Source organism: Anguilla anguilla, chromosome 14, assembly GCF_013347855.1.
Source record: "Anguilla anguilla isolate fAngAng1 chromosome 14, fAngAng1.pri, whole genome shotgun sequence".
Classification (NCBI taxonomy): Eukaryota; Metazoa; Chordata; class Actinopteri; order Anguilliformes; family Anguillidae; genus Anguilla; species Anguilla anguilla.
Genome location: NC_049214.1, coordinates 22,431,636 through 22,448,279, shown reverse-complemented (window position 1 = coordinate 22,448,279; position 16,644 = coordinate 22,431,636). Strand labels below are relative to the sequence as shown.

The 16,644-nt window shown below is 37.3% G+C and overlaps 1 long non-coding RNA gene across 7 annotated transcripts in view; it reads left to right on the top strand.

The window, feature by feature from the left end:
* LOC118212141 overlaps positions 1-16,644 on the top strand; it is a 147,314-nt gene that overhangs the window by 90,758 nt on the left and 39,912 nt on the right. For 3 of the 7 annotated variants that reach the window (XR_004762168.1, XR_004762169.1, XR_004762167.1), the window contains exon 3: positions 3,405-3,459. The exons of the other annotated variants lie outside the window; for them this stretch is intronic. This is a non-coding gene — a long non-coding RNA (uncharacterized LOC118212141). The remainder of the gene's footprint in view (positions 1-3,404; positions 3,460-16,644) is intronic. 7 annotated transcript variants of the gene reach the window in all.

The window sequence follows — 16,644 nt, the reverse complement described above, 5'->3', positions numbered from 1 at the left end:
TAGTTGTTAATGTACCGTAGTTCCCCTTTGAAAGAAATGTGAAAACTTTAAAAATGTTGTGTGCACTATATATACAGTTTAAAACCATAAGAAAAATAGGACTGATTGTGGACTATTTTTTCCAAAGATGACATAAGACTGTTTTAATCCCTCTGACCAAATGATGAACTGTTCCCTTCAGTGTATTCCACAAGCATTATCCACTGATTTACTGGAGCTCGGTCACCCTGGGGCCCTCTGGCCCACTGTTAAGCTCTCAGATGCTCGCTGTAAACAAACCGATATGTTCATGCTTTATAAGACACTTCCTATGGCTCAGTGAGAACTCATCCGCCCCATGTATTGGGCTGTTTCAGACCAATTTATAGTTAATTGCCATTACGGCATGTAATTGATGGTGGATGGAACAGACTACATACACTCAGACCTTCAGAAATCAGTAGTTTAATTAGCCAACCTCTCAATTTCAAAAATGTAAATTTCCCCCCTAATTCTCCAGAGGCAATGTACTGGCCGTTTGATACACATAAGAATAGAATTGATTGTGCAGCTCAAATACTCTCTAGTAATTTTCTTTGACGTGAGTAGTGATAATGTGTTTTTTTAAATCTTTGTGTGGGATCTTAGTAACAGTGTGCTGGTACTTTCTGATTTTGTATTGTGGTTTCGGGTGTGCGTTTTTGTCAGTGAAGGTACTTGATGGCAGCGATAATGTACATGCCAGAAGTAGGAGAGAATGGCTTTCAATCAAACACACTGGAAAGGTATAAAGGAAACAATAAGAGGTTCTAATTACCTTGCATGTTAAGATTGTCATGCAGAGGACTTGATCTAGTATTCTTTGAGAATTAAGTATAATTCTTTATTAAGCCGATTCTCCTTATGTGATTTATTACTTGACTGGTTAACTAGAAGGAGCTCTTTTTCTGTGGTGTCGTGTATTACTGTAGATTAATCATTTCTGGTCAGTCCTCCACAGTTGAGTAATCACTTACAAGAACATGTGCTATTTTGGCTACTTTTTTAAACAGGTGAGCCATCTTTATACTGTAATTACAATAATCTTGAATGAAGAAAGGACAGTAAAAACACAAGTGAAATATTCTTGTAAATGCGGTTTTTGTAGCGCATAGTTTGGGAAATGAACAACATCCCTGCAGTCTCATTACAGTTTTAAAAGGAGGGCGAAACGATTGCAATTGCCGTCATTGTAAAGAGAAACAGATCTACACATTTATCTCACTGGCGTATTGTTAACCAGTACGTCATTGAGCCCCATGTATAAAAAAAGTAGCCCTATGATATCATCCAGAGAAGTGATTGCAGAAGAGTTGCTGGGAACGATGGGGATAAATGGCGCTCTGCCTGAAGGCTTCCTCCCATTCCCTGGGCTGGGAGGTCATCTGTCCTTGTCGGCCAACTCGGTAAGAGGAGTTACACCTCAGTGAAAATTAGTGGCGTAACTCCTCTTACTGAGTTGGCCAACAAGGACAGATGACTTCATCTGTCTGCACCTTCCAGGAGAAGAAAACATCGTTGGTGAGATGCGTAAATGAAATTTTCTGGGAGGAAGGTTGAATTAACAGATCTTCAGAATACTCTGAAACTTAACTAAGTTCTTCTTGTATTTAGCACAATTAATTTTATTCAGTGAGTGCAAACTATAATATGAAAAAGGAGCACTGGTTTCAATGTCACAATGGCCTACTTGTGATCATTTCAAAGCAAAGAGGAAACACTTGTGATGTGTCCTTCAATGATTCCTTAATACTTCTGGCTATTACTTTAAACAGTAAAATTAAACAAGACTTGGTGTTTAATGTAGTCAGGGCCTATATACATGGTGCCGAAAGCTGCACAGCTGTAACACAGTTGATTTTATTTTTCTCAGAGCTAGATATTTTTGAATAGAGAAAGTGTATAAAATGCCATTTCAGTGAGTTTACTGCACTGAGTGGGTGGAATGGGGGATGGATTGGATTGGGAGTCAAAATAGGACCCATAATCTCTTCAGTTTCGGAAAAGGGAGCCTCAGGGGGGATTTTATTGAGGTTTTTGCATTTTTAAAAAGGATTAATAAAGTGGATTTCAAGAGGTATTTCATTGCTTCTGTTAACCGTACAAGAGGGCATACGTGGAAATTAAGGGTCCATTTTGCATTGCCAATATTGTGTTTTTACATTGGATTCAAATTAACTTATTCTTCCCAGAGGAATTCCAAGTGTGGCATCTGCATAAACTATACAAACATAAAACACAAATGATGGCTGCATGGTAGAAGTTTAAACTGGTTATGCAGAAGGTGAGCGGGGTCAGACAGAATTGCCTTTCCCTTCATGCATGTCCATTTTTGTGCGCTTGTGTGAGCAGTTGAACAGCTCACAAAAGACCCCTGATAATTCTCTACGACAGAATTTCAGTAGGCAACTTCTTGTTTTGTCTGGGCCTGCAGCCTTATTTAATGCTGTCTTTTTATGACTGTCAACTCTCTCTGCATGCTGCTGAGCAGCAGTTGCCCCGTGTGCTGGGACCTCAGTTCACACACTGCTTTGTTTGCTATGTGGTATCTGATCCACGCATTTTTTATTCAAATGTCCCATCGAGATCATTCATCAAGTTTTCCAATAGTCTTTTTTAAAAATTATTTATTTTTGTATTATTTTTACTTTAGCATGTGGTTTTACTCTGTAAAACTACATACTGCAGATTATCTTTCATTTTTGATTTGTATCCCAAATAACAGTAGAAAATAGAACACAGAAAAAGAGGAGTGACCGAGAGGGAGGGGTTCTGTGACTGACAGCTCCGATTTCCAAATGCGCTGAGGTCATAACGAGTTGTCATGTCCCAGTTGCGCAAATATTCATCCTTGTTTTCACCGCTTAGCAACATCTAGTGTGCCGTCCCGCTTTGCAATCTGAGCTGGAGCTTAATAACGGTAACGGTGTGATATTAATTAGATTCTAACCTGTTTATGAATGTGATCCGTGTTGGCAGAATAGAGTCATGTGCAGATACACACACGAACACCCCCACAGAAAGAATGGAGGAGGTAGCATACTGTAGCTGCTTCCTACTGCTGCTTTTCGGCCTTTTCTGCTTCTCCACAAGTTTTACTAGGCATACAGTGCACCCTCCTTCCGCTCATTTTCTGTGCAAATGATACACATACAGCCTTTGTGATAGACAGACAGACAAAAACTCAAGGCACTGGGGTGTGTACAGCAGTCTAACTCAGATCTGGTTATGTATCTGAAAAAATCAGGGGCCACACCTTTGATTTAGACAAAGTTCGGTTTTGATAGGGCAATTAGTACACATGTAATGTTAAAGCCACACCATCATTTTAAGACTTTGCTTAACAGTTTTACCAGTTTTACATTCCTCTCGTCAATTCCTTTCAGCTTTGCTGTTGCTGCACCATGCTGCCCTCCCAAATGATTCACACCCCTGATGAAGGTAAACAAAGAACACTGTATAAAATAAACAATACAAGTTATGAGCTACACTGTGTGCTCATGCTTTTATATAAGTACAAAATGTATTTCTCCAAGTAATTGTAAGATTTGTAATATTATATTCTTCATCTTTGCTTTTTTGAGATATGCTTGGAATCTTTGTCTTGCTGAAAGATCCACTTGCTGCCAAGTTTGAGCTTCCTGGTTGGGGGGGGGAGGGGGATACCAAATTTTTGGCCACAATTCTTGGTACCTGCTGGGGTTCATGTTTTGACTGACCAGTAGATGCAAAACAACCCCATTACATCAAAGATTCACATTTCACCGGAGGTATGTAATCTTTTTCAACATAAGCGGCTTTCTTCCCATGCCAAAAGCCACTGCTGATGTGCATGGCCAAAAAGCACACTTTAAAAAAATATCATCTTACTGTAGCACCTGGTTCCAATCAAAGTTCCAAGTACTGAACTAATTGTGGCAAATAGATTTCTGGAAAACAATTACTTGCTAAACAAAATCTTTTTCCCTGAGCAAATGTACTAGTATAAAAGAATATAATTTCCCATTTTTAAGCATGCAGTACAGCTCATTATCTACATTGTTTATTTCATACAGCCTTCTTTGCTCATCTTAATAAAGGGTGTGAATAATTCTGGAGGGTACTGTATGGGTTTGCTTAATCTGTGGAACACCTGGATGCTGTATTTTCTGGAATTTAGTTTTACTGGCTAATTACTGCTGATATAAAAAATGTGCTGCATAAAGATAGAGACGGTACACGTGCAGAGTAATTGCTTTGATGCCTGTTAAAAAATAAAAAATAAAATTTAATTAATGAGCATAGTGTTTGTCACATTGTTTAAGGGGTTTGAATTTTTACAACTTATTACAACTGGAAGATAACCATTTAAAAAATATTCTGCTAGCTACAAGGGAAGAAACGGGTCATTTTAAGCCACGGCCCAATGCAATGCCTTTTTGTAATGTCTTGGTCAGTGACATAGCACGAGGGACTTCCCACTCAAACTATCAAAGTAGCCTCACAGAACCCAGTGAGCCTGATTTAGGCTGGAGTTTTCAGTTTTTCCTTGAGTGTCATCACTTCTGGTTTTTCATTTCAATCAAATTTTTGAGTTCCGTGTATATAACCATGATAATTATAACCCGGATTCCAACTGTAATTTCCCACACATTGTTTCACTGAGGATGAGTTTGCCAACAACAGAGAGTCTGACAGCTCTCCAGTGTGTGGCTCGGGTCTTCTGTCTTCCATTTTTGACAGATGAAGGGTCAAAATAACTTTTCACACTCACAGACACAAGTGACCTCTCTGCCTCACATATGGCATGTTGCACATATCTGATTTTAATTGCCTGGCCTGCACACCCTGACAAGGATAATAATCTGACTTAATATATCTTTGGGATTTGCTGGGCAGAAGAAAATATGAATTGCTGTATCTCACATTTAATTTAAGACTTTGCTTTGAAGCCACATTTTATAGTCATGTCCTGAATTCTGTATATTGTGCTGAAGATTACATAGCAATCAAATGGTTTTGAGTCTCCACTACCCATTACAAAAACTGTGGGATACAAAACTAGACTTATACATATCAAAATGGGTAGCTAGAGCATGGTCAGGGTGTAACCTATTTGTAGATACAGTATATTTGTTGATTTATTTGTAAGATCCATTCTAATCAGTTTGATATTTGTAGTATTTCCAAATATGAATGCAATAGAAGTAAGAAGTCCAATCTTATTTAGAATTTGATGTGTTTAAAATATTTTTTTGGAGAAACCAAATGCTGGTTTCTTGCATATATTTCCTTAAAAGGCTACTGGTTTTTCTACTTATGTACTTTACAATATTTTTATGAAAATGCATTTTAAAGTAGCTGAAATACTTTTAATACATAAATGTGTATTTAATGCTTGGCACTAGAACAGGAAGACAAATCATGAGAAGAAACCAAAGTTTAAAACCTCCTACAGACTGGATGAAAATTTGCTTTGCAGCATGAGACCATGTAAAGAGTTCAGATGTATGCCAAACAAATGCTTTTTTTCACGGAAAAAGTACTAAATCCCTTCAAGACTAATCATGAGTTTGAAGCAGCACTGTCACATTGAAATGCGTCACGTATTGCTCCACAAGTGATGTAATGGGCCATTAAAAGACACATCACAGCCGTATTTTGAAATCAGGTATGAATAATTTCCTGTAGTATGCTTGGAAAACAAAATAGATAATTGACCTTAATATAGTACAGTGTAGTGTAGTTTAATCTCTGCATAGTGACTAAAGAGTTGAACATTGTTTTTCTTGACATTTACGTATTAAACGATGTACATAAAATGTGTATTTGTAACCATAGATTCCTATGTGCAGTGTGCAGCATCAGTAGCTGCCCTGGAAAGATGGAATTACAAATAAGCATACCATATTTATTACTGTAATTAGATTTTTATCACTACGCATTTCTAGTATTACTGTAAACTAGTATCAGACTCATATTATTGCATACTGTTACTGTTAAATTTAAAGATGTAAATCATTAAAGGCGACTGCTTATGACTCACTTGTATTCTGATGGAATTTGGATAAACAACTACTGGCTTCCTTCAACAGAAAACAAACATCTCAGTGAGCAAATTAAGCTCTAACAAAAGTATCTGAGAGTTGCTCATATGATGATTTTTTTTTCTGTTCTCTGTGCCATAAATCTTTGTGACTGCATGCCAGAGACATTCAGTTCACGTCTGAGATATAAATGGAAGCTTTGTTTTTAGAGCAAACACGGGCAATAGCTGATATGACTGTTGACAGACCTGTTTGTTAAAAGGCTGTTCAAAACTATGAAATCCCAGAAACATTCTGATTTATCTGAACATGGCATTAAACATTTGGTGAAAGCATTAACGCAGATCTGTAGGTAAAATTTGATTTAAAAAAAATTAATTAAATATGATATCAAGGTCTGCTGGGTTGTTCATTTTGTTAAGGCACTGATGGGCCTCACTCTCTGATATGGCATTTGGCCATGCCAGTATTGACTGTGGCAATCAATGCACAATAGTCTCTCGTGCTACCCAGAGATGGTTTCAGTTGGCCTGGGATGATAGCATATTATCACACACCAGTAACCCCTGCTGATTGGTCGGGTGATCGCACGATTGCTCCTTAATCTCCACTTGAAGTGTCTTCCTCTAACATGTCTTTTGAGCTCAAGTTCTATGCTCCAAGAACTATGGAGGAGAGCATGTGCTTGTATGCGCTTCCTGGAATGGATAGAGGAGGTGTGGCAATGGGCACTGATTGCTAAAACTGGACATTCCCAGTGAGGTGAAAAAGCATTCCTCTGAGAAACCAAGTACAGACCAATCCTCTGTCTTCTGTGAGGAAATCATCATCATCATCATCATCATCATCACCACCAACACCACCACCACATGGGCCTGGACAGATTCCTAATTTTGTCGCTGGCATTTAGCTTGCGCACAGCCCCTGCTTTGTAAAGGCAGCTCCGGAGTGAATCACTCCCGCTCGGTGAGTAATCGCAGCCCTGGAAAAGAAGCCTGCCTACGGTGCCCGTCGGAGGAGGGAAAAGGTGGAGATCTCCCTCCAATGTGTCATTCCTCACCGGCTCTGCTGCATGCGCCCTCACTAAACAGATTCACAGATGGCTTGAACCCGAGATATAGCACCTGCTGATTCACCAGAAAGCCTCACCTTAGTCATTTATATATATACCGCAAAAAAAAAAACATAAAAAACATGATGTGAATAAATTGTTCTCACTTCCATTTTGTTTCTTCATTTTATTTCTAATCTTTCTTCAGAGTTGTTCTGAAATCAGCAGCACTGCAATAGTCCTTGTGTGAAGTTCAGTGATCTTCTAGCGTACTCTTTTAACAGTGTCTTAAATATAATTATATGCCCATAATGTGGTGTAAATATGCAAATGTTTTTATTTTAAAAATTGGACTTTGTTTAAATGATCAAAGACAAGTTTGTTTACATCAGACATCTTCAAAAGGTAAGAGAATGCTTTTATTATACATGCAGAACAGCAGTAATATTCCTCTAATACAGCTGATAACAGCTTAATGATGTGTAGTCTGTCTGTCTAGCCTTTGCAGGTTTTCTTAACCTTGTCATATTCATGCTTACATGAATTTTAGTGGAACTGTCTAACAGTAGCAATCAGATAATGTTGGTCAGCCTGAGGTGAAAAATAACCAAGTAATTACCATGACATATTTACAAAAAATATGTATTGGTAAATATAACATGTATTGTGTAAAATCTTCAAACTTGTTTTAGAACTGCCAGTATGTATGTATATATAATATACTCTAGCTGTAATTTGGTACAGTACCTGTGTATTGTATAGCAACATAGTCAATAACTAATATTACTATAAATAAAATATATACAATTAATTCAATAGTCATTGCCCTATTTTAGATAGCATACACAGTTCTGACTGGACTCATAATGGTTAATAATGTGTTAATAGTTATATGTAGCCTTCTTCAAAACTGCTTTTGAGTGCAGTAGAAGGGGAAACCAAGAAATAAAACACTCAGTGTGCTGGTTTTGTAATTCTGTAACAGCAGGTGTTTTTAGTTCTGCTTTGAATAATGCAATGAGGAAAAGCTGTCATAGCAGGAGGATTGACAGTTCCATGAAGTGTTTGTTCCAGAATCATTCTATGCAGGGCTTAATTACATCTTGCATTGCAACAAAAACAGTCTTCATCAGTATTTCAGTGAACAAGCACCTTACTTCTTCTGTGCAGATGCTGCTGTGTTTCTGTAGGGTTGGAAAATGCATAAAATGGTTCAGAGGAAAGTAACATTTTATGTCAACAGAATGTCAGAAGACATGAAAGGGGCTTGGGGTGATTTCATCACACACCACCAACATTCAACCCTGTGGCCCTGTGTGTAAAATGCAGTTGCTGTTGACCTTAAGAACTAACTGTTTAACATCCCACATTATTTTACCTACGGAACTACTGACTTTAAAGTAAGCCCTACCGGTTATTTATCTGACAAAATCCAGCATTTAATGCTAAAGTGGTGTCCTTGCATCGTGCACTTCACAACATGCATACATGTAAAACCACAGGAATGTCACCATTCCTCAATAATTGCTAAATATGGTGTGGGTGCATGAGGGAGAGAGGGAATTGCAGGATCAGATTAAAGAAACATACACTGTTGGGTCATCAACCCATTTAATATTTGGAAAGTAGTCAAAACTACACAAACATGTTATGCTGTTTCATACTCTATTAATAACAAACATTCGTATTCTTAAAACCAAAAAATACAAGCAAGGTCTGCTAGCTGATTATATTCTTTTTTATATTGTTGTGAAGTCTGTTGTAAACTCGTCCATGAAAAGGTTTTACAAAATGGCTGGGGTGAGACTTTCTAAAAGATAATTATTTAGGTTTTTAAAACTTGCAAGCTCAACTGACTGAACATTTCTCAAAACAGTACCCTAATATCTGGACGTGTGAAATATTTGTAAGCACTCGAGTTATGCTGACAGAAGTGTAGCCAGCTTTTGCATTAAACTTCTGCAACCCGGATGATGCCAATTGGCGTCATAAAACACTCCCTTTAAACTCTGTCGAATAACTCTTATTACCAAACGCTTTTATTTTTTGTTATGCATTGGAGACTTGTGTCTCTCAGGTCGAATTGACTGACGATGAAACCAGGTTTGCGTTTGAAAACCACAACTACATTTCATTATATTTTGCCTGTTTCATCACCAAGAGTACTAGCTGCTGAATACACACATGAAGCACAGAGCATGCAGCGCTGCAGTTCTAATACTTCAGAAACATATAAATAAACATTATCGGTCGACCTGCCACTTCATGTCATTCTAATGATGAAGATGATGATGCAGGAGGTGGAAGTGAAAGTGCACTTTATGGTAATAGGGATGTTTATTTCCACGAAGGACGAGCGTGCAATTGAGGGCGGACTGAAACCAACAAATTCACGCTATTCCAATAGGTTACGTGTTGTTTTTACGGTTTGTGTCATGAAGCACAAACGTTACCATATATACATTCCGCTCCTATATTGACAATTATAACTATAGGAGTATAACCATTGTTACAGGCATTACAAAGCCTACAGTTATTCTGAAACTCTGTTTGAAACATTGGGATTTTGTAGACTGTTTGTCATCTGCTTCAGACACTTGTAGACTAATCATTCAGTTCATGGTAAAAAAATATACATAATTAGAAATTGTATACATATTTATTTATAAAGGTATTCATTTTTGTTTTATCTCATAGTTATATATAATATACTTTTATTATATAATGTATTATTGATAAACATAGTCATTTATTGTTTTAATTGGTTCCAGTGTCATCAAACAGTTAAATAACAGTTTTATTTAACCATTTCAGTTCTCAGAGCATATTTCCTCCAGGTGCTCTGCTGACATTTTTATACATTCTAAAGCAATGGTGTGTCCTGTTGATGTGGCTCTATGGTGTGGTTACTCTATAGAACATATTCTTGTAAAGTGAGATGTTGTACCTGAGCGGATATTTTCGGTTTTGGTGATATGCTCAAATGAACAGATTTTTAAAGATTTTTTCCTCCTATAATAGGTCCTACCAACTAATATGTCCAGGCCTAAAATTGGTGTTTCCAGATAGGGGACAAGTCTCTTGAAAAAAATAAGGAGTTAACTGTTTAATCTGCTTAAAGTTAACCTGTTTAATCTGTAAAAAGCTGAAATAAGTCAAAATCACCATAGGACTCAAGATTAAATGTATATGCTATATAATGAACAGAAAGCCTCCCAAACTAATAGACTTCTGTGAAAACAATATATCATAATTTCCATTACCCATCATTGTATTCCCTTCTCTGTTGTTTGTCAGATTCTGCACTGCATGGTTACTTCAATTTTTTGCTTGTGATTGCAGGTGTAAATGGCTTACAGTAAGTCCATCTAGTGCCTCTTTACTGAAAAGGGTTTTTGTTTTGTTGTGTTATAGGTGAAAAGAACTGACTTATTTTTACAAAAATTCTGATATTACCTTATTCCATCCTCACTGCTGTCTCTGACTAACTTCTCTCTTCACTGTACTATAACCCCACAAACATAGGGGATGTGCTTTCTTAATAAACCAGTAGTCAGTAACCATTTCTAAGGAATTCTGATTTTGGGTAGATGGGATTCATGTTGCAGGGCAGCCAAATCAAAGCTGGAGCATTCTCCAGTGGTGCTTTTGTAACTGATGCACATGTTGGCCACACTTGTCAGGCTCATAATTATCTACCAAGCATAACACATGCTTTGCCTGAAATGCCAGTAGGATTACTTCACTAACTAAGGGGGAAGGGTAGGCACAGTCGCGGGCGTGAAATGAAGAACAGCCCCAGCCAAGAAAATCCACTTTCCGAAATCTGCATACACCAATCAGATTGCAGGTCTCTTGGTGTTACTGTGTTTAAATGTATGTTACTGACTGTAAGAAGCTTTCAGCAATAAATGGCCTTAATAAACTGAAATGAAGCTCAAGGCCAGAAAGGTTAACAGTTTTCTAGATGCTCTAACAGATATTTAGCTCATGGATTCAAGATTACCCTTATGCAAATGGAATATAATATTAATATTTTGTAAACAATGTGGGAAAAAATGTGACGATAAATATTGTGAATATATTTCACATTTTAGTGTTATACGTTACAACATCTAGTACATTAACAAATATAGCTATTTCCTTCCAATCTGAGCTCATTTTGTAATTTTTGAATTGGCCCCTAAATGTTTAAAATTCCATTTAAGTGTACTGATAAAAGCTGAAATGCATGTCCCCTACCTTAAAGGTTCTTTCACAGTAGTTTTTTTAAATAGTACAAGCAGCCGACATCCCTGTGAAAGAGAATGCAACTGAATAACTACAGTAGTGACTGTGAGTAGTTTCTTTTGGACAAAAAGGATCTGGTCCCAAAAGCACTTCAAACGTGTAGAAAAAGGTACTCCATATTTCACTTTTTAAATAGCCCCATATTTTACAGTTTACATGGCAAAAATAGTCAGTAAGTGCAGAAAACCCTCGAAATGCATATCCATTTCCATACTTTTTGTTTTTAACATTATATACAGTTCTGTGAAATGAACAACCTTCATTCACGGTGAACACGTGCACAGAGTGCAATCTATTTCAGCTGTATTTATTAATATTATTGTTATTATTTTTGGCTGGTACGGCAATATCAATGCCCCTATGAACAGGACTTGTCTTCTGACTTTCCTGCTTGGCACAGTGTTAATTTTGTGGTAAATGATGTACCACATAATATCAAAGAAAACACATTCTTAAAAGTTCCAATATTTTTTCCAGTGGACATTTTAAATACAGAGGATGGATTAAAAAGTTCATGGTAGTGAAACAACTCAAAAGAGAGGTGAGTTAAGGAGCTGCAGACTATTGGCAACAGCAGAGGTTCATTATGAGTCAGTAGGTATTCCACCCCCAGAAATTCTGACTCCTACCATGTTGTGAGATTTACTCATTAGAAAGTGTTGAGCGCGTCCTCTCAGATGAACCTGAGATTGTAGAAAAAATGTCCAAAATGTTCCCTTCCAGGGGCCAGATGGTAGCTCACACCGTTCTATCAGCACATGGATGGCCTTATGGTGGTGCATTCGACTATCAGGCATATCCAAGTTTTACTTTATGAGGGGTTTACTGTATTTTGGGTATTTACTGCAAAATGCACAGCAAAGTTAAGCCACTTTTGTTTTGTACCCATTTGTCCAACAGATGGTATTTCTCTTCAAACTTTATACAGGGACCATACCTAAGTTGAATGGAGGTTCATGTTCAAAGTGAATTACTGAATCACCTTTTTTGCTTTATGTTAATAGATAAAAACCTTAATGTAATTACTCTCCTTTAAGTCATTGATATACTGTATCATGTATCATGTCATCACCTCCTGCTTTTCAAAAATATTTTGTTGAAAAATATATATCTACCATTAAAATGCATCTGCCTACAGTAACATACTGTTCACTGACGCAGTTGTTTAAAATCTCTCTTTGCTCCAGCATTTTCTGTTCACCATGGCTAGGCTGTCAACCATTTGAAAAAGAAAACACATTTTGTTTGTGGATTAAAACAGAAATTACCTTAATGCTGTGGAAGCTGTACAGTAAGCCAAAATAAAGACTGCTTGAAAGTTTGAACATAGGAAATTATTACAGAGGATAGTCAGGGTGGACGATAGTCAGGGTGGAGGATGAAATAATTGATCCAGTAGGCACCACTCACTGGATAATTAAATGCCTTTTCCTTCATTAATTACTTTCTTGAAAATATTTATGGAAGTGTCACATGTAAGGCAGTGTGTAGGGTTGCATTATTTTGGAAAACTTTGTACACATTGTAACTGTAAGGTGCAGTGTAATCATAAACTGTGAAACAAGCACAGAGAGTAGGTTTCTAGCTAGGTTAAAAAGGGCCAAATGTTGACCATCTCCTATCAAGCTCCGAGTTGTGCATTAGTGTGCCCCATCAAACCAGTTAAAATTCCTGCGGTCACAGACCCCTGGTCCAGAAAAAAGCGCTGGTCAGTCTTTATCACCATTTTAAACACTGTAAAAGCTTGGTTTTTACCAGCACTTTTAAACACTGTATGCAAGACTTGGCTTTTTTGTCTGTTATAGCTGCTGATGCCTGGTCTGTGAAATTAAATACATGTAACTGCAAAATAAAGGAATCGCTGAACATATGATTAATCTCTGAAGATGTGGACTGGCTCTGGCACACTTTATAACACCGTATTTTCACCTGCCCTTTCAAATCAAATTTTGTCCCTTGACAGGAACCCTTATTGGTCTTATTAAAACCAATCATAACTCTTAACAACTGCTGGAAGAATCAGCATATTTGGAGCTAGCTTTTGTTGCGTCCTCATTTTAGCAAACTAACATTCTTAGTCAGAAGTTTACAGAACATACCTGAACACCTGTTTATGCAAATGTGAAACAAAGTAGATTTTCCAATCTTGTTAATTCCTCAGCATAACAATCTGTGCACAGCAGTGACACTGCTGCCGGGTATGCAGGAAACAGATAAGCTGGTGAAATAATTTTCAAATTATCTGGCTAGCTACAATAGCTACCATTTTAAAATTCATTATTGATACTGCATGTCTTTGAGGGGTTAGGGTCTGAAACATCTTTCTCACACACACACATACTCCCATAAACTCTTTTTTCTTTTCGGCATGCATTATTGTACATGCCATTATGTATCTCACAGGTGCTTCCTTTCATAAAAGGGACCTTTGTCCAAGAAATGCAGAATGTGTAATGGTGGCTCTTTAAAAGAAGACAAGGGTGGTGAGTCCACTGTCAAAGTTCATGTCTCACTAACTCATTTGCATCTCTGCCTTTGATCTAAAATGGCTGGCCAAGGGTGACCGTAAAGACAATAAAGCCACAAGCAACAAATATCAAAACAAATGTTGCCTTTCAGGTATCCAGAAGTTATGATGTCTTATGATTCTATTCTTCATGTTAAGAAATATTTTGCTCTTGAGCTAACATTAGCTACTTAATAATTTAAAATAGAACTTTGATACTATAGCATTGTGGAATTGGCATTGGGCTGTTATGACAATTGCATACATTTGTTTCTATATGTAAACCAAATGCACTGAATTGCCTCTATGCTTAAACACACCTTGGCATGCAGTAGTTACTTCTGCTTTTCAAAAAAGTACTGTACTCTACCTCACATGGCTTCAATTTGGGCAAAATTTGGCAGCTAGCTGGTATGTGGGGTGAGGTTCTGCTGCTTCTAATATACTATCTAATTGGCTTACCATGTAAGTTTGTTTGCCTGTATTTATAGCAGGTAACACATCTGAACAGGCTTGGACCACTGTCACGCTCCAAAACATGGGTAATTGCATCGGAATAGATGAACTGCAGTGTGTTGGAAAGCCCTGTTATGACATGCTGTCGGGCAAAGAGTTCTCTGCCACTCTTACATCTTATTTGAATTGCCCTTTTTTGACATTTTCAACTCTTAGTTTCTCTTAAAACACCTTTTACCTACAATTTTAAATCTTTCTCATGCTGTACAGTACAAAGTGTGAAAATGTGATTGTATTACTCTCATGGTGACCGCTTCTGCAGCAGTTGGCTGTCAGACAAAAACATATGCACACTGTAATTAAACGTTTAATGACTTATGAGTCCTTTATCACGTCTTTATAATTTATCGTTTTAATGACTTGTTTATCAATTTCCACCGTGTTAGTTAAGCTTAACTAACCTTATGGAGCTTTGAGTGGTTTAAAAAAAAAATGTCTTCCAGTCAAGGAGAATGATCCTTAGATAATATATTCGTGTCTGGGTGGGTGTGTGTGGGAGAGGGAGTGGGCGTGTGTGGGAGACAGAGAGGGAGGGGGAGGGGCAGGGGGAGAGAGAGAAAGTTTGTGCACGTGAATAGGGATGCCTAACCCTCCTACTTGCCTTAGCTTAATTTGTTTGGTGAACGGGAACATAAGAAACAACCAAATATACAAAGTTTATAATTGCACTGTTAATTCAAATTTAAATTTTAATTGGTGACAACAGGTGTTACAAACAGTTTAAGAGTTTTGAATTGCAAATGTCAAAGTACTGTGGGGAAAAAATAAAATTGGGACCAAGTTTTTTAAAAATAATTTTTTAACAGTACCTTTTGGAGATTAGTAAAAAAATAATCTAAATGGTGCCGTTTATGTTCATCTTTATGCTGTCAAATATACATGTGTGGGTGGTTGTGTTTACGCAGACCGTGACAATCGTTTTTTGAGAATCTCTTAAATTTGTGGCTTTTTGCCCCTCCAGAAGCCAGTGATCAGTTCTGAGGCTGGTTGGAGGACCTGTCTCTACTAATGGAGCCAGTGTCATTTGGCTCACCTGTGGCTGATCTGCCACAAAGCTCGACTTTTTGTTTGCTTACAGTGTGTGGCTAAGAGTGACACTGTGTATGGGAGCTTTGGCAGTCTCCCGGTGCTCTCCGCCTGGTAATTTGGTAGCTTGTAAAAAGTGTTTAAGTGAAAAGAGGACAACCAAAGAAAGTATGAAGTTTAATAACTGTTTATTGTGACTTGTCCTGGTCTGTAGTAGACCTAGTCATACATACTCACACCTTAATTAATATTGCACTTTTTTAAAGTCATGGTTTACATTGGTTTTCATAGCAAGCAATGTCATTTTACAGGTACAGGCGTCTTTCCCTGGTATATGATACATGTACCCCAATATTAGTGGATACTTTTGCTGTAAAAAAATGCAACTTGAAACTAGCTGCCTAAACTTGAAATTTGATGCTCAACTTCATGAGATGAAAGTTTATCTAACTTGAAATATGTTGTTATGCTCCCTTTTTAAGGTAGTATTAAATCATAAAATTTTATATTATGAATTTCTTTGTTATTACCTATATCAGTAAATAAGCATGTTGTTGTTCAAGTGGAAGTCACACATGCTCAGATGAGGTTTGATACACTAGGGATGTGAGATGTTTTTGTTGATTAGTTGATTGTCAGTCATCAGCACACGTGTCAACTGTTAAATTAATTCATTGAAAATAGTTTTTTTCTTTTTTCAAATTATAAGTTATCTAGGCTACTGTTCTAAATGGGGTGGGCGGGCCATGGTGTCATTCACTTTACTTACCGTTAGTTTAAAAGATGGCCAGTTTCCGAAAGAGTGGCGTGTGGCGTGTGGAATGATTTTGAAAAGCTCAATGAAAACCTGGTGTATGCTGTTCAACATATTCTTCCTTGCGTGCTATTGCTGGTATAGCCACCACACACTCTTTTTTTTTGTCTAGAGTTTGTAATGTATTGTATTCCTAGTTGGGAACTGCAGGGATTGTCCGGAGGACAGACTGCATATCCAGTGTAAATTCACATGTGTGGGTTGTTTGCCATATTTCACACTTTTTGCACACCAGAAATTGAAGCAAATGTAGATTGAAAGGTCATACAGCAAACAATTTTTGGTCCCCTTAACCTAAGCTACTATTTCTTTAAATCCCCAAAAGGTTTTCAAATCCAGCCATGTCTTTTTACATTTCTGCTCAAATTTCAGTCTTGATAAAATACTTCATATACTA